At 34.2% G+C, this 15,690-nt stretch overlaps 1 protein-coding gene and 1 pseudogene across 2 annotated transcripts in view; one reads left to right on the top strand and one right to left on the bottom strand.

Moving 5' to 3' along the window:
* CUNH4orf22 (chromosome unknown C4orf22 homolog) overlaps positions 1-15,690 on the bottom strand; it is a 541,171-nt gene that overhangs the window by 86,028 nt on the left and 439,453 nt on the right. The gene's annotated exons all lie outside the window — the stretch shown is intronic.
* LOC111740005 lies at positions 10,614-10,793 on the top strand (annotated as a pseudogene).

Here is a 15,690-nt window from a genome sequence, read left to right as displayed (position 1 = left end):
ATTCAAATATACTTAATGAGAGACTAGTATGTACTGGATGCTGTCCTAGGTACTAGAGGTCTCATACTGAACAAATTAAGACCCTGACCTCATGGAGTTCACAGTCTAGTGAAGAAGACAGACAACCTCTCAATCTGGAAATCTGGAATGAATTCTGCTCCTTTACTTTCTGAGCATTTCCTCTTATCCTTTGAAATTCATTTTCTTGGAGGGTTTTGTGGGCCAATCTCCATCTGTCCATGCAGTGTCCCAACAGAAGCCATTCCTTAGCTCTTCTAGCACACTGTATCTTTTGGTCTCTTGACTGCTTTGTCCTCCTATCACAGGGTGAGCTGCTTGTGATCAGAGAAGCTGTCATTTATCTTAGTTCCTCCACACTCAAGCCTCATGCTCAGAGAAGAGAAGACAGGCAATAATGTTTATTAATTGAATGCATAAATGAACAAAATAAAATAGAATAAATATCTTCTACCCATTTCCCATATGGTAGCCTTGAAATGGGCATGAGATATCTGCATGCTTGATGGTGAGAAGTATAACGGTCACAATTTATCAATAATCTTCCATGTGACAGAGGCTTTACTTGTATTTCTGCTAAGTAAGTTAGGCATTTCTATTTCCATTTTTTGAATCACATAATAAAAACATTAAATTTTACCCAAAGACCTACAGCTAGTTAGTGGCTGAGTTGGTGCTTTGAAGAAGGTTTACTAACTCAAGTCTTTACTCCCTCCAATATACTCATATGCAAACATGGAAGAATGTCTTAAATCAGTGGCAAATTGCTGTTATGATAATAAACACATTCTCTAGGAAGATGTCCTTAACGCTATAAATAGGAACATGCAGGGTTATGAAAATGAACACTGCCGTACTTCCCCTTCATTACGAGATTGTCCATGGTCCAAAGGAATAACTCAAATTGTTATTTCATTTTCCTTACTTAATCACTTAGGGTTTATACTTGAGTTTAGGGCATCTTTTCTTTTTGTTAACCTATAGATAAAATATCAAACTCCTTATTGTAGTCGCTGGGGTAAAATTTAAAACCTTGTAATCTAATTAGGGTAAAGATCAAAGTAAGTAACTATTTTCTTGTAGCCTTAAATAGAACTTTAAAATGTTTAGGTTTAGGAAAAAAGACTGTTAAAATAATATCAACACATAAATTTACAAATGACCTGTGGTTTTTTGGGGTCAAGGAGAGGCATGATGGGAGGAGAACTGTGATGTTCTCGAGAGGTATCAGCATATTACTTGCTTGTTCGAGTTAGTCCACATTTTATAAGAAAACTCTCAAATCAAAAATGATGGGACATGTTGAACTTTTTTTTGTTACAACTTGCCAATGTTTATGTGGACACATAGAAGCATGTTTACTTCAATAACTACTGAATAAACCACAAGATATTGAGTATATCATCATTTAAGAATATCATGCAAAATTCATACATGTGATGTCTACTTTACAATATAATAAAATTTTAAGTTTCAAGAATAAAAATGGACACTCAAAATAGATATATTTTATATCTCAATATGGATGTTTATAATACATATAACATAATGCATACAATAAATATATTTTAATTTATTTATTGCTGTCAACACCTACTGGAATGTATACTACTTGAGGGCAGAGACTTTATTCTGTTTACTAGTATATTCCCAGGGTTTGAACAGTATAGGAAACATACTGGGCACTCAATAAATATTTGTTGAATGAATAAATGAATGGCTAATTGAATTAAGGAAATTAGGCATGATAGAAATTCTTGTTGATTGCCATATACTTTTGCTTAAGTTATTGTGGAGATTGTATTGAGGGAACATAGGAAAAGCAAATAAGACTGGGAAAGAATAAATACCGTTATGAGGAATGGCATAGCAGTGCACAAATAAAGAAGTACAGATAAAGCAATGTGAAAAAAAAAAAAAACAGTTGTAGTTTGGAATTGGCATATGAAAATGGCATATGAAAATACTCAAAGAATTTAGAGATGACTTTGTGTTTTCTCGGACCAGACATTCTCAAGTAACACCGCCTGGAAGTGAGTCCCTTCTAGGGGAAAATCTAGGGTCTATTCAAGGGTTTAATAAGTATCCCATCTCTCCCTCACTACTCAAAAAAAGAGGTGATGGTGCCCCACCCACTCAGCAATCACTGAGCAAATGAACAAGTGAAGACTGTGTAATATTATCTGAAAAATAAAATTCAGGGTGACCATGTGGAGAGTTAAAAGGTAGAGCCAGGATTCTATCACTGCTATAAAGGTAGCAAAAGTCCTAAACATTTTATTCAGTGCTGAATAAATTTCAGAGATATGGAAAGGGGGGTAGGTGGAGACCAGCTCTCTATTAAAGGAAGATTTCAGGCCATTCATTCATTCTTACATTTAATGAATATTTATTGAGAGTCCATGAGCAAGTCACTATTCTAGACACTGATGATAAATGAATAAGATAATGTCCCTGCTCTCAATAGATTGCTTTTCAGTGGAGAAAGAGGAATCATAAATATGGAAACAAATAAATGCAGATAGAAATATTATGCTGTGAGAACAATAAAGTTGTCAATAATTGGAGAGGGTCTAGCTACTAGATAGGAAAGTTAAATCAGGCCTCTCTGAAAAGGAAAGGTTTTAATTGCAACTTGAATAATGAGAAGGCAATGGGAAGGTGGAAAGGATGAACATTACAGGCAAATGTAACAGCAAGTGCAACAGCACTCATATAGGAAATAGCTTGGTTTTTCAAGAAACAGAAAGAAGGTCTATATGGCTGAGTATAGTGAGAACAGAGAAGGGGATAGGAAGGGATGACATGAGATAAATTTTGGGATTAGGTAGGAGTCAAATGGGCTTTAAGAATGGCTTTCAATTTCAGTTAAATACAACAGGAAGTCATTAAGTAGTTTTATGCAGGAGTACCATGGTCAGATTTTTAATTTAAAGACATCACTGGAAAATTTGAAAAGTCTTCTGCAAAAGACAGTGTGCTGTGATAAGAATGGAAGATAGAACAGAAGAGATGACTGAGGTGTACAAATAGGGTGAAGATGATTTTGCACTAATTCTTCAGGATTAGAAAACTGCTGCAATCAATCTGAGTACAACAGACATAAATTCTATTTATTCATGTTTTAGGCAGTATGTTGGCATTTAACTTACATTATGGTGAAAGAAATGGTAGTAAGATTGGATTTAGCAAGAATACCCCAGACTCTTAAACCTTATCCACTACTCACTCCTGTAAAGTCTGAAGGAAATAAAAACTTAAGACTAGTGAACATGCATGACTACTTGGAGGTTTTGTTGGTAACACCTAGTATCACAGCCTAAGGACTTTGGTTGAATCATATGAAAGGACAACCATATTTAGATGCCCAAGGTAACCCTAAGCCTAAGATTATAGCTGGCTGAAAGGCCTGCTCTTCTCACATTCCATTTAAGTTCACACCCACACTTCAGCTATTATAATTAATATCTAATATTTATTGAATGATCAAACTGGGTCATGCAATGTGATAAACACTGTACATGCATTACTTTATCTAACACTCACAATGAACTTACTAAGCAAGCACACTTATCACCTCTATTTTATTGATTAGAAAACTATGTCTTGAGAGAAGTCATTTTCCAAAGTTACAGCTATACGTGACAGAACTGGAATTAGAAGCCTAATTTGTTTGAGGCAGGATTAGAACTCAGAAACACAGGAATGGTCCAACAACATGCTACATCCTCATCTCATCTATATGTAATGTGTTGTTTCTGTCAAGAGGAAGATCTGGACAAAGTCTTCCAGTAGTCATTTGCCTTATACACCTCCCAGAAGTGATGGTACAGGCTCTAGGATGTGCACCTAGCAGAGGCGCTGGGGGCATGCAGTCTCCTTTCCTTGTTTAGACACTAAAACTGAGGCAAATAAATTAGACTAGTTTTCTTTTGGCCTTAGAAAGAAATTCTGGCTTGTTTTCTTGCCAAGACTTTCTTATTAGACTGGTAAAGAAAGACTTAGAAGGCGTGGGTGAAAAGGACACAAGAAGGCCTCTCAATCTATTTCAAGTGTCTTTGATCACTTTGGACAAAATCTGGTAGAAAAAGGAACCCTTCATGTAGCTTAGCTTAGCTCATCGTGGGTCTACTTCGGGATTTGGGACAAAAACCTCATTTTAAAAGAGAGTACCCATTTGCCTGGATTATCGTTTTAGGGTCCTTCCTGTTGGAGAAGGATGCTGTCACACAAATTTTAGTTGTCTGAGGATCAAACATAATTTTTTTAGATTTAGATCAAAATATAATCATAACACTTTCTTAGATATAACTTATATTACCTTGTGTGATTTTGAAAATTTTCAATTACTTACTTGGTTTCTAAAATCTTGCTAAAGGACTCTATCGTGGTAGAAATTGCTGAGCCTGTGTGCGTTGTCTGCTCCTCTAGGCAGCCTAACAGTAAAGTCAGGGAGTATGTTAGAACATCAGACTAAGGAGCTGTAAAATAATATTTGCACATGGCTCCTTGGAGCATTAGGATTTTCAAGACCAGTGCTTGTTATTTCCTCTTAGATAGAAGGAGTTTATGACCTTTATTACCAGTGAGACCACAAAATTGAGGCTAATTGAATAGCAAGGCTTCAATTAAGATGCTTATCTCAGTCAGAGATGCTGGACTGTTATAGAGTGAAATTAGCACCAGTTAGTAGCTCAATTATTCAGCATATATTTATAAGGTGTTTATTATTATTGTGTGGACGAATAAGACATTATCCCTGCCCTCAATATTCCTACATTCTTATGTATAACTACATATTTATCCTTCTTGGAAACATTTAGTTGTCATGAGTGACAGTTTGGTATAGTGGAAAGAGTCTAGACTAGTGGGAATAAAAACATCAGGGTCTCTGCCCACTTCTGCAATTAGCTATATGACCAGAGATAAACAACTTAAGCTCTTTGTGACTCAATTTCTTCATCTGTTAAAGGAAGGTGGCAGAACTGATTAGATATCTGAATCTAAAAATCTAAGAGGAAAACACATTTTTGAAGCTGTTTTCATCTGGCATTTTTCAAAAATTCTGGAATAACTTGTGTGCTTAATAAATATTAAATAAAAATAAGATCATCTTAATCTTCGTCTTCTTTTGGTCATAAGTCTAGAGGATCTTTAAAGAACTCAAAACTCTTATGTACCATGCTAGGAAAAAAATTATCAAAACAAACTCTGAGAATAAGCACTAGATAAAAAGAACTTCCCTTAATCCTAAACTCTCTGAAATCCAAAACATGCAGGATGTGGTTTAAGGGTAATGTGCAAATATAAAATTGTGATCTCAAGATTAAAAATATAATAAATGTGTGTTTATCTTTGCTATCTGTCCATTTAAAATACTTTTGTTCCTAATCATGATAATTATGTCCAAATAACCCAGTAGCATTTATCTTTAAGACAAAACACCAACTTGTCTACTTACACTGACGTCAATTTAAAATACTAAGTCATTCAAGTCCTTTCTGCCTGTATGATTTGTTGAAGCATTTTAAAGCCCATCAAAATGGTAAACACTTTTGATAGACATGGCTATAGAAGTAGTTAATGCTATGCCTTATTAATTAATGAAAATTAGAGCGAAACATACACCATTGGGTTCAAGTTACATATTTCAATTAAGAGAAACACCAATATGAATGTGGATCAGTCAAATCTGAAATGTCAAATTTGCAAATTTTTCATGAAAATATACTTATTAACATCAACAAAGCAAATAGATTAATAGATGAATATTTTCAATTTTCCTGAGTTAAACACCTAAAAACAATAAGCCTTTGCATAAGCGTTTTCACAAAAATTATCTCATTTGCAACTCAAAACAATCCTATAAGGCAGTTTTATCATCTGCAGAATGTGGACAACAATAATAGTTCATCTATATTAGGTGACCATGAACAATAATTTAGCTTTTATAAGGAATTCACCTTTGTAAAGTGAATTATCTTCTATTTTCCTATTTACCCACAGTATAGACCAAAGGTATATGTAGGAAATAAACTACTATAGTGGCAATTTTGCAGATGAGGAAATAGAGCAATGGCTGAGATGACTTGGCCTGCCTAGAGTTAGCATGCTAGTGAAGGCCTGAAGGAGTGTAAGACATATCTGATTTTTTCAGTCCCTTAAATTTCCATTATATCACACAGCCTTTTTGTGCTCATAACTGGCCCATGAATTCATCAGCACAAGATACAATATTTTCTTTCCTACATATAATACAAGAAGAATATGTGTTAAGCATTTTTTGAGGACATTTTTGCTATTCTAAATTATGACTTGTCATTTTCTCAATAAATGCTTATTGATGATGTTGATAATATGAGAATGAGGATGTGATACTGTTGACCAATCAACAAATGTACTCTAGTTACCTATAATGGGTAAATAGTATAAGTACAAAAGAAGTAGGAAGAAACATAATGTATTTCATTTGCCACTAAGTAGTTCACAATTCATTTGGAAGAACTGTTTATCTCTATAAAAAGCAGTGAATAATTCAAGGTGGCTTACATGTACCAGATGAACGATACACCAAATAAGCAATTTAAGTCTTTGGAAGAGGAACCATATCATTGTGGGTTGTGAGGATCAGGATAAACTTTTTAGAAGATAGAAATTTAATGGGTTTTGATATATTTGTGAGTTTGAGACAGGTAGAAGTGTCAACATGGCTAAAAAACATTAGCAGATGAGAGTCTGCTAATTTCCTCTAATGTTTAGGCATACATACAGTCAATATGTTAAAAATAAGAAGAATTAACAACTTGGTAAAAAAGAAATTTAAAGAAGTACAAAAAGAATTACAGGTAAAATATTTGCTACCTTTAATTTTAGCTTTTTTTCCCCTCTTAAAATAGGCACTGATGAAACCAAACTCTCTATCTCAGCTTGCTAATTTTTAAAAATATGCTAATTCTTATCATTCATCTCAAAAGAGATCATCTAACAAGTTAGTAAACAATATTTTTAAATAGTACTATTAGGGGGTGGCTCCATAGTGTAGTGGTTAGCACATCTGCTTTGCATGCAGAAGGTCCTGGATTCATGCCCCTGGTGGAGCCACAGACCATGTGCCAGGGTTGCCAGGCCCTGGGTGTGCCAGGCCTCGAGTGCCCTAGGCTGCAAGTGCACGTGTGGGAGGGGATGCCCCGTCTTCAGAGATCCAGTTCTTAAGGGGAAATGGCAACATCCATGGGTCAGGGGTGGAAGTGGAGGAGGAGGAAATTAAAAAGGGGAAAAAAAATAGTACCATTAAATATTATATGTACCATACAATGCACTATAAGAAATGGAACTTAAATAAATAATCCAATTTACAATTGCATGAAAGAGAATAAAATACCTAGGAATATATTTAACAAAAGAGGTGAAAGATCTTTACACTAAAAACTATAAGACATTGATGAAAGAAACTGAAGACACAGAAAGACTGAAAAATATTTTGTGCTCATAGATTAAAAAAAAATACTATTAATTTGTCCATACTATTCAAAGCAATCTACAGATTCAATGCAATCTTTATTAAAATTCCAGTCATTTTTCATAGAAATTGGAAAAAATGATCCTAAAATTTGTATGAAGCCACAAAAGACCCCAAATAGTCGAAGCAATCTTGAGAAAAAAAACAAAGCTGGAGGCATTACACTTCTTGATTTCAAACTATAACACAAAAATATAGTAATCAAAACAGTATGGTATTGGTGTAAAAACAGACACATAGACAAATAGAACAGAATAGGAACTCCAGAAATAAACCCACGCATATATGGTCAATTAATTTACGGCATAGGAGCCAAGAATATGCAATGTGTCTCCCATAACTGGTCAGCCACATGCAAAAGAATGAAACTGGACCCCTATCTTATATCACACACAAAAATAAACTCAAAATAGATTAAAGACTTGAATGTAAGATCTGAAATCATAATCTTATAGAAGAAAACATATGGGTGGTAAACTCCTTGACTTTCATCTGGGCAATGATATTTTTGGATTTGAGTCTAAAAGCAAAAATACACAAGTGGGACTACATCAAACTAAAAAGCTTCTGTACAGCAAAGGAAACCATCAACAAAATGAAAAGGCAGCCTATGGAATGGGAGAAAATATTTGCAAGTCGTATATCTGATAAGGGATTAACACTCAAAATATATAAAGCACTGATACTATGCAATAGAAAAAAATCCATTTAAAAAATAGGCCGAGTAACTGAATATACATTTCACAAAGATACACAATTGGTCAATAGCTGCTCAACATCACTAATCATCAGAGAAATGCAAATCAAAACATCAATGAGACAGAATGGCTATTACGAAAAGGACAAGAGATAATAAGTATTGGTACGGGTGCAGAAGAAAGGGAACCCTCGTGCACTGTTGGTGGGAATGTAAATTGGTTCAGCCACTATAGAAAACAGTATGGAGTTAATTTAAAAAATTAAAAATAGAAGTATAATATGATCCAGCAATTCTACTTTTGGGCCTGTATCTGAAGAAAACGAAATCACTATCTTGAAAAGACATTCGCACTCCCAGGTTCACTGCAGCATTATTTACAAAAGTCAAGATATGGAAACAGCCTAAGTGTCCACTGATAGATGAGTGGATAAAGAAAATGTTATATATATGATTATGATTATTCGGCCACAAAAAAAGGACATCTTTCCATTTGTGACAAACACAGATGGACCTTGAGGATATTATGCTAAGTGAAATAAGTCAGACAGAGAAAGATAACACTGTCTGATCTCACTTATATGTGGAACCTAAAAAAACAAAGTCAGAAACAGAGAACAGATTGGTGGTTGCCAGAGGCAGGGGGTTACACAGTGGGCAAAATGGGTGAAGGTGGTCAAAGGGTACAAACTTCCAGATGTAAGATAAACACGTTCTGGGGATGCAATGTACAGTATGGTGACCATAGTTTAAAAAATTATATAGTCCTAATTTGGGAAAAACAATAATTCCAGTATAAAAACTATCCTAACATTGATTCTCAAAATAGTTGAAAAGCCTAGAATTATATTTAGCAACATTATAAAAGGAAAATAGTTGGATGTGTAATACTTTAAATAAGAACTTTTTAAAAAACTGAATGACTTTAGAAAATACAGTTAAGATAGAAAATCAAAAGGACTGTTTTGTTTTCTAAAAGTAATATGAAATATGAAAACTTCCTACATCATAAAGATTAGGTTGTAGAACTAGAAAAGCCACAAATAGTCCTCCAAAAACATCCACCTGTAAATATGTCAACTCACATGGCAAAAGGACTCTGAATTTTTGATTAATGTTAAGGATTCATAGATGAAGAAATTATCCTGGATTATCTGGATCAGCCCAATATAATCACAAGGGTTCTTAAAAGAGGAAAACCTGTCTCAGCTGTGATCAAGGAGGGAGACGTAACTACTGAAGAAGGATCAGATAGATGCAACATTCCTGCATTGAGTATTGAAGATGGGGGCCATGAGGTAAGGAATGTGGGCAACCTCTGAAAGCTAGAAAAGGCAAGAAAATTGATTCCCTCCATGAGTCTACAGAAAGGAACTCAGCTCTGCTGACACTGCTTTTAGCCTGATAAGACCCATGTCAGCTTTCTGACCTACAGAACTGTAAGATAATAAATTGTGTTGTCTTAAGCTTCTAACTTTGTTGTAATTTGTTATAAGGAGCGTAGGAAACAATTTAGTTTACTTTTATATTAGAAAGAGTTATTCAAATATTTGTTACAACCAGGGATTATTTGGAAGAATCAAATGCTATGATTAATTATACATAGGATTGTGCAAGAGTGCTGATCCAATTAAAAAATTGCAATAGTTAATGAATTAAGTAAATAGGCCCAGTTGTTGAGATACAGAAATGTGATGTCAATGCTAAATATGTAAGTGTATTTGAAGTTGAAAAGTAAAATGAGAAAAATGAGCAAGTTATATCATGCAGTAATATGAAGATATCAAACAACAGACTTTTTACCTATTTCTTTCAGTTCCTAAAGGATATGAGTCTTAATGCCACTGAAGGATAAAGGATATTTTATTCAAAAAAAGAATTAAAGCTTGTACATTTGTTTCATATAACTGCTGTGAAAATTACAACAGACTTCGTGGCTTAAAGTAGCAGAAGTTTATTCTCCTTCAGTTCTGGAGGCTGGAAGTCTCAAATAAGGTGTTAGCAGGTCTGTACTTCCTCTGGAGGCTCTAGCGGGAGAATCTGTTTCTTATCTCTTCCAGTTTCTTGCGGCTGCATTTCTTGGCTTGTGGCTGCGATCCAATCTCTGCCTCCATCTTCATACGGTTTTCTTTTGTGTGTGTATCTATTCTCCTCCTGTCTAACACTTGTGATGGCACTTATGAGCTGCCTGGATAATCAGGACAATTTTTTTCATTTTGAGACCCTAATAGAATTATATTTACAAACACTTTATAATATAACATAACATTCACAGGTTCCATGAATTAGGACCTGATGTTTCAGGAGCCACCATTCAGCCCCCTATAGTTGATTCCTCAGATGCTGGTAATCATCTTTTTAAAAAAAAAATCCGTGCTGATCGTCTCTCGGCCTTTTGGCTAAGATCAAGTGTAGTATCTGTTCTTATCAGTTTAAATCTGGGTGCTATTCTCAGTTGTATTTAGATTAAAAAATATGTCCAGATCTATTGAAACAGAATTTGCATTTTGACAAGATTCCCCAGGTTTTTTATGTGTACATTAAAATTTGGGAAGCACTGCTTAAGAAACAGTTAAAAGTCATAACTTGTCATAACTCTATGAGTGATTGGATGGGGCGACTGTCAGTGAAGGAAAGTAAGTAGTAAGTAAGTGGGAAGGCAGCATATAAAACTATCAAATTTTTATAATTTAAGGAAACAAAGTTTGAACCTACAGGAACAAAGATTTTTAGTTCTAATAAACAAATTCCCAAAACGAGAGATATTTGGAGTCTGTCACTGGTCTCTGAAATTGTTCTCTGTAGGTATCTGTCCATTGTCCAGTGGTTCGTGTCTCTCCTTCATTTGAGTACTAATGACAAGCTCAGGGCTCATCCAAAATGTTCTACAAAGTTCGGCTCCTGATATATGTGAAATTTGATAAGGTCTGCTCTGTGAATCTACCACCAAAATTAGTAATAATTTGTTAGTCTAATATAATGGTAATAAAATTGTTACGCCTATATTCTGAGTATTTGTGTTCCTTCCTCTCTCGTAGAAAGCCCGAACAGGAACTAGTATAAAGGAGCCACTGAACTGTTTGGCAGAAAAGTAGCACAATCAGATCGAACATTCTTAGCGAAAATTCTTCTAGTCTTAAAATTAAGAGCTTTCGAAACACTTTGCCTTATGAGAACATTGTCAGTTGCAGCACTGACAATAAATAATGATCCTAGCCATTATCAAGGGCTACTTGGTGCCAGGCACTCTCTCCTTGAGAGCTTAGTGTCTCAAATAATCCTCACAACAACCAAGAGAAGAGATAGGGAAGCACTTGCTGATGAGGAGACTATGGCCTTCCTTGCACACCTGGTGCATGGTCACTTCCTCAGGATGTTTCTGTCTCACTTAGCATCACCTAGTGCCTTTAATCACAAGTGAGCCTGAGAAATACTCACCACTTTATCCATTCAGTATATATTTATTGAATGCTAGGTAATGTGAATGAACTGGGAATATCCATGCACTTTGAAAAAAAGTAAACACAAAACAAAAACAAAAACAAACCAAGAAATGGAGCATTCTGCTTCTATAGATGCACATACAGTAAGCAAATAGCAATTATTTCCTGTCTGAAATGACTAAAGGGACTTTATCTTTTTTCCTCCTCTCTACCTGTGGATCTACTTGTGATCTACTTATACTTCCATCTAATCAGTGATATGCCTTGATTTGAGAAGTTCTCTGACAGATTTCTGCTAGCCTGGGCCAAAAATTAATTCCTAATTTCATCGAGAAGGTCAAAATGCAATTATCTTACATATTATTGTAGGAATGATGTCAATGCTAAAGAGACCAAATTTTATTTCATATCTTCAAAGAAAGTGGTATACTTTGTTAGAACAGGTTTACTCTAGTAGACAGGTTTCTATACAGGGTAGATTTCACTGGTTTCTTGCATTTGAAATTCTATTTCGTTAAAATATTTCCAACAATTAAGGAGTCATATCTATTGGGGGAGAGTCAGAATGGATGTATAAAATATAGAGGAAAAATCCCCAAGCATACTTTTAATCAAAAATTTCATGTATTTCCTTATTAAGCTTATTAGAACTGCCAAGTGATAACAAAATTGTCTCATTTGTGTTCTGCCTCTTCTCCTTCCCCTTCTGATTTCATAAAAGTAGGTGCCTCACACATTGTGTGGCTCATAGTAAATTTACTACATGATATTTCTTTCCCCCTCACAGAACTGTTGATAATGTCATAAAGTAACAATAAAGCAGGTAGTTAGAGAGGACTAGATGAGTATTAGGAGGTCTCATGGGTTCTTAGTTCCCAAATAAGCAAGTGTTGATTCTAACTATCAGTATTCAATATATTTTCAGGTTCAAAAACATTAATATGTTTGTCTTTACTACAACACTCTGAAATTAAAATGATAGTACTTTATAAAAGTGGTTAATGAGCACATAAATTGTGAAATTTATTATCTGAAATATTTGACCTACTTTTGGTTACTATGTTCAGTAAATACTGCAAAATCTATTTTGCATAATCATATGCTAATTGAGTAAAGTAAAATATTGTTAAAGTGTATGGTTAAGAAAACATAATTATTGTAAATTCACAAAAGTTAAAATGTAATACTCTCTTCCAATTATAAATATTTTGCATTTATACTCTTTTATTATACTTAGAAGATTAGAAGTTTAAAAAAGCAAAACAAATCAAAAGTAAAAATATAAACACCCAATTTTATTTTTTAAGAATTATAATTTTTTAAACTAGACACTTCTAAATGGTGACAATTATGTAAAATTTCTTAAAACATTTGAAATATACTATCTTCTTGCTTCCACTGTAAATGTAAAGTGGAAATATTTGTATTGGAATCTCTGATGAAAACATTTACTTAATCGTCACAACAGATATTTCTATAATAGAAAACACACTCTCTAAGTGGGACCTCGGCTTTTATGATAACAAATACTGTTGCTTTGGAAATGAATCGAAAATCATCTACTTATTTACTTAAACAGTCAAGATTAAAATTAACAACCTTAACTCAACATTTAAATTAAACCCAAATTAAAGAAAAATCAGAACTATATTTACTTAAAATTTAATAATTTTGAAAATTTTTTGTGACAAGCTGATACACTCTTTATCAATGATATTATCTTTGGTGAATACATATCTTGCTTTTCTTTTATTTACCAATGTGCTTTTACATTATTTTCGTCAACAAATGTAAATGTACCATTTTACGTAATAGACATGTTTTCCAATGTGATGTAATAAGAAATAGTAAAACAAGCCTTAATTTAGAACTTAAAAATTCCCTTAGGGTATAATTACTGACTCCCAGAATTGGCACCACGTTGCACATCGTAGACCACATACAGATGGTACCTCCTGGAGTTGTGCGGTGCACACGCTGCATCACTGTACATGACAGCCCTAATTGACATACACATGGGATGCCAGCTCCAAGGTAGAAGTAAAGTCCATGAGCATTAAATAACACATATTTTGGAGTATCAAAGGAGTAAAAATCCGTTCAGATTGTGCTCACTGTTTTGACATAGAGCACATGTTTTCTGTGGAAGCCTTATTTAGAAACAGCTCCGGTAACCCTGCCAAAGACTAGATTTATTATTAGTGGACATGGTATAGTTGTGACATGCAAAATTGTTTGGAACACAATTAACGAGTAGCAATCCCTGTTGATTCAAGTAGCAATCCCTGTTGATTCAAGGATTTCTCACACAATAATGACCATTTAGGGAATGACGAGAAATGAAGTATTATGTTTTTAAAAAGTTAACAAGAAAGGACAGAAAATTATTAGATGCTAAAATGGTATGTTGTCAGTGAAGAGTATGAGTGCCACCCATTTGGAAGACTAATGGTGTAGCTTTTATTATTAAAAAAAAAATTATAATATGAGTGCAGATAAATACCATACACTAATAATTATAAAAATTTATTGCATTTAACTGTTGCTTGGGAAGCCAGTTAAAATGCAGTTCCTGGGCCACACTCCTAGAGATTCTGATTTAGAAGAATGAGAAGGGGCCTAGACTTTGCATTTTAATAAGTACAGACTTCCAAATTCCTAATGCCAGCAGTCTTGTTCTCCCATTTTGAAAAGCACTTTCTGTATATAATGGTGGCTTGCAGCACTGATATTTCTGAGAAATTTGAGAAAAGTACAGATATCTCTCCATATATTCACTATATGGGGTGAAATCCAGACAGGCCAAAATTTTTAAATTCTACAGGTGATTCTGATTTACAGCCAGGCTGAGAAACACTGGTAAATAGAATTAACTTCCTTTCACTGTTTATTATTAAATGCTTTTAATAGTTGACCTATTTAAGAGAAATAGTAAAAGTTCTTTCAATATTTAGATCATAAAACTAATAAACTATAGATAACATCCATCCCATTAAAGTGTTTTAAAAATACTTTCACTATCTTGACCCTCTTTCCCAACACATTCTCTCCCATTTTTCATCAGTCAGTGGCTGTGCCACCTACCCTGATGAAGAGAGACTGTTTCGGGAGTGGAGATGAGCATGGGTCCTTCATTACAGCCTCATTTCTGCCATTTCCTATCCGTGCAACACTGGACATGTTACCTAGCATTGTCCTAAATATCTTGTAGATTACTGTGCAAATTAAATGATTTATATAAAGTACTCAATGCAATCCCTGGGCCAAGATAAACTTTTTAATTATTTAATTATCACATAGTATCTTTCCAACTATGTATGTCTTCTTAAATTTCTTTCAGCAAATCTTTTATTATTTTTCAATTACAGTTCACACTTAATATTATTTACATTAGTTTTAGGTGTACAGCACAGTGGTTAGATATTTATACAATTTACAAAGTAATCCCCCTGATTAGTCTAGTACCCCACCTGGTACTATACATAGTTATTAAAATATTATTGACTACATTCCCCATGCTTTACATCCTCATGGCTATGTTGTAACTGCCAATTTGTGCTTCTTAATCCCTTCACCTTTTTCACCCAGGGCCCCAATCTTCTCACCTGGCAACTATCAGTTTGTTCTCTATGTCTAAGAGTCTATTTGTTTTGTTTGTTCCTTTATTTTACACTTTTGATTCTACATATAAGTGAGATCACATGGTATTTATCTTTCTTTGTCTGACTTATTTAACTTAGCATAATACCCTCCAGGTCCATTCTTGTCACAAATGGCAAGATTTTATTCTTTTTTATGGCCAAGTAATATTCCACTGCTTATATGTATCACATCTTCTTTATCCAATTGTCTATTGATGGACACTTAGATTACTTCCATATCTTGGCTATTGTTAATCCTTATCAAAATACCAATGGCATTTTCCACAGAACTAAAATAAGTAATCCTAAAATTTATATGGAACCATAAAACACCCTGAATAGCCACAGCAATCTCGAGAAGAACAAAGTTGG

This window comes from Pteropus vampyrus, unplaced genomic scaffold (assembly GCF_000151845.1).
Source record: "Pteropus vampyrus isolate Shadow unplaced genomic scaffold, Pvam_2.0 Scaffold56, whole genome shotgun sequence".
NCBI lineage: Eukaryota > Metazoa > Chordata > Mammalia > Chiroptera > Pteropodidae > Pteropus > Pteropus vampyrus.
The sequence above is the reverse complement of the archived record's forward strand: the minus strand, read 5'-3'. Positions and strand labels throughout refer to the sequence as shown.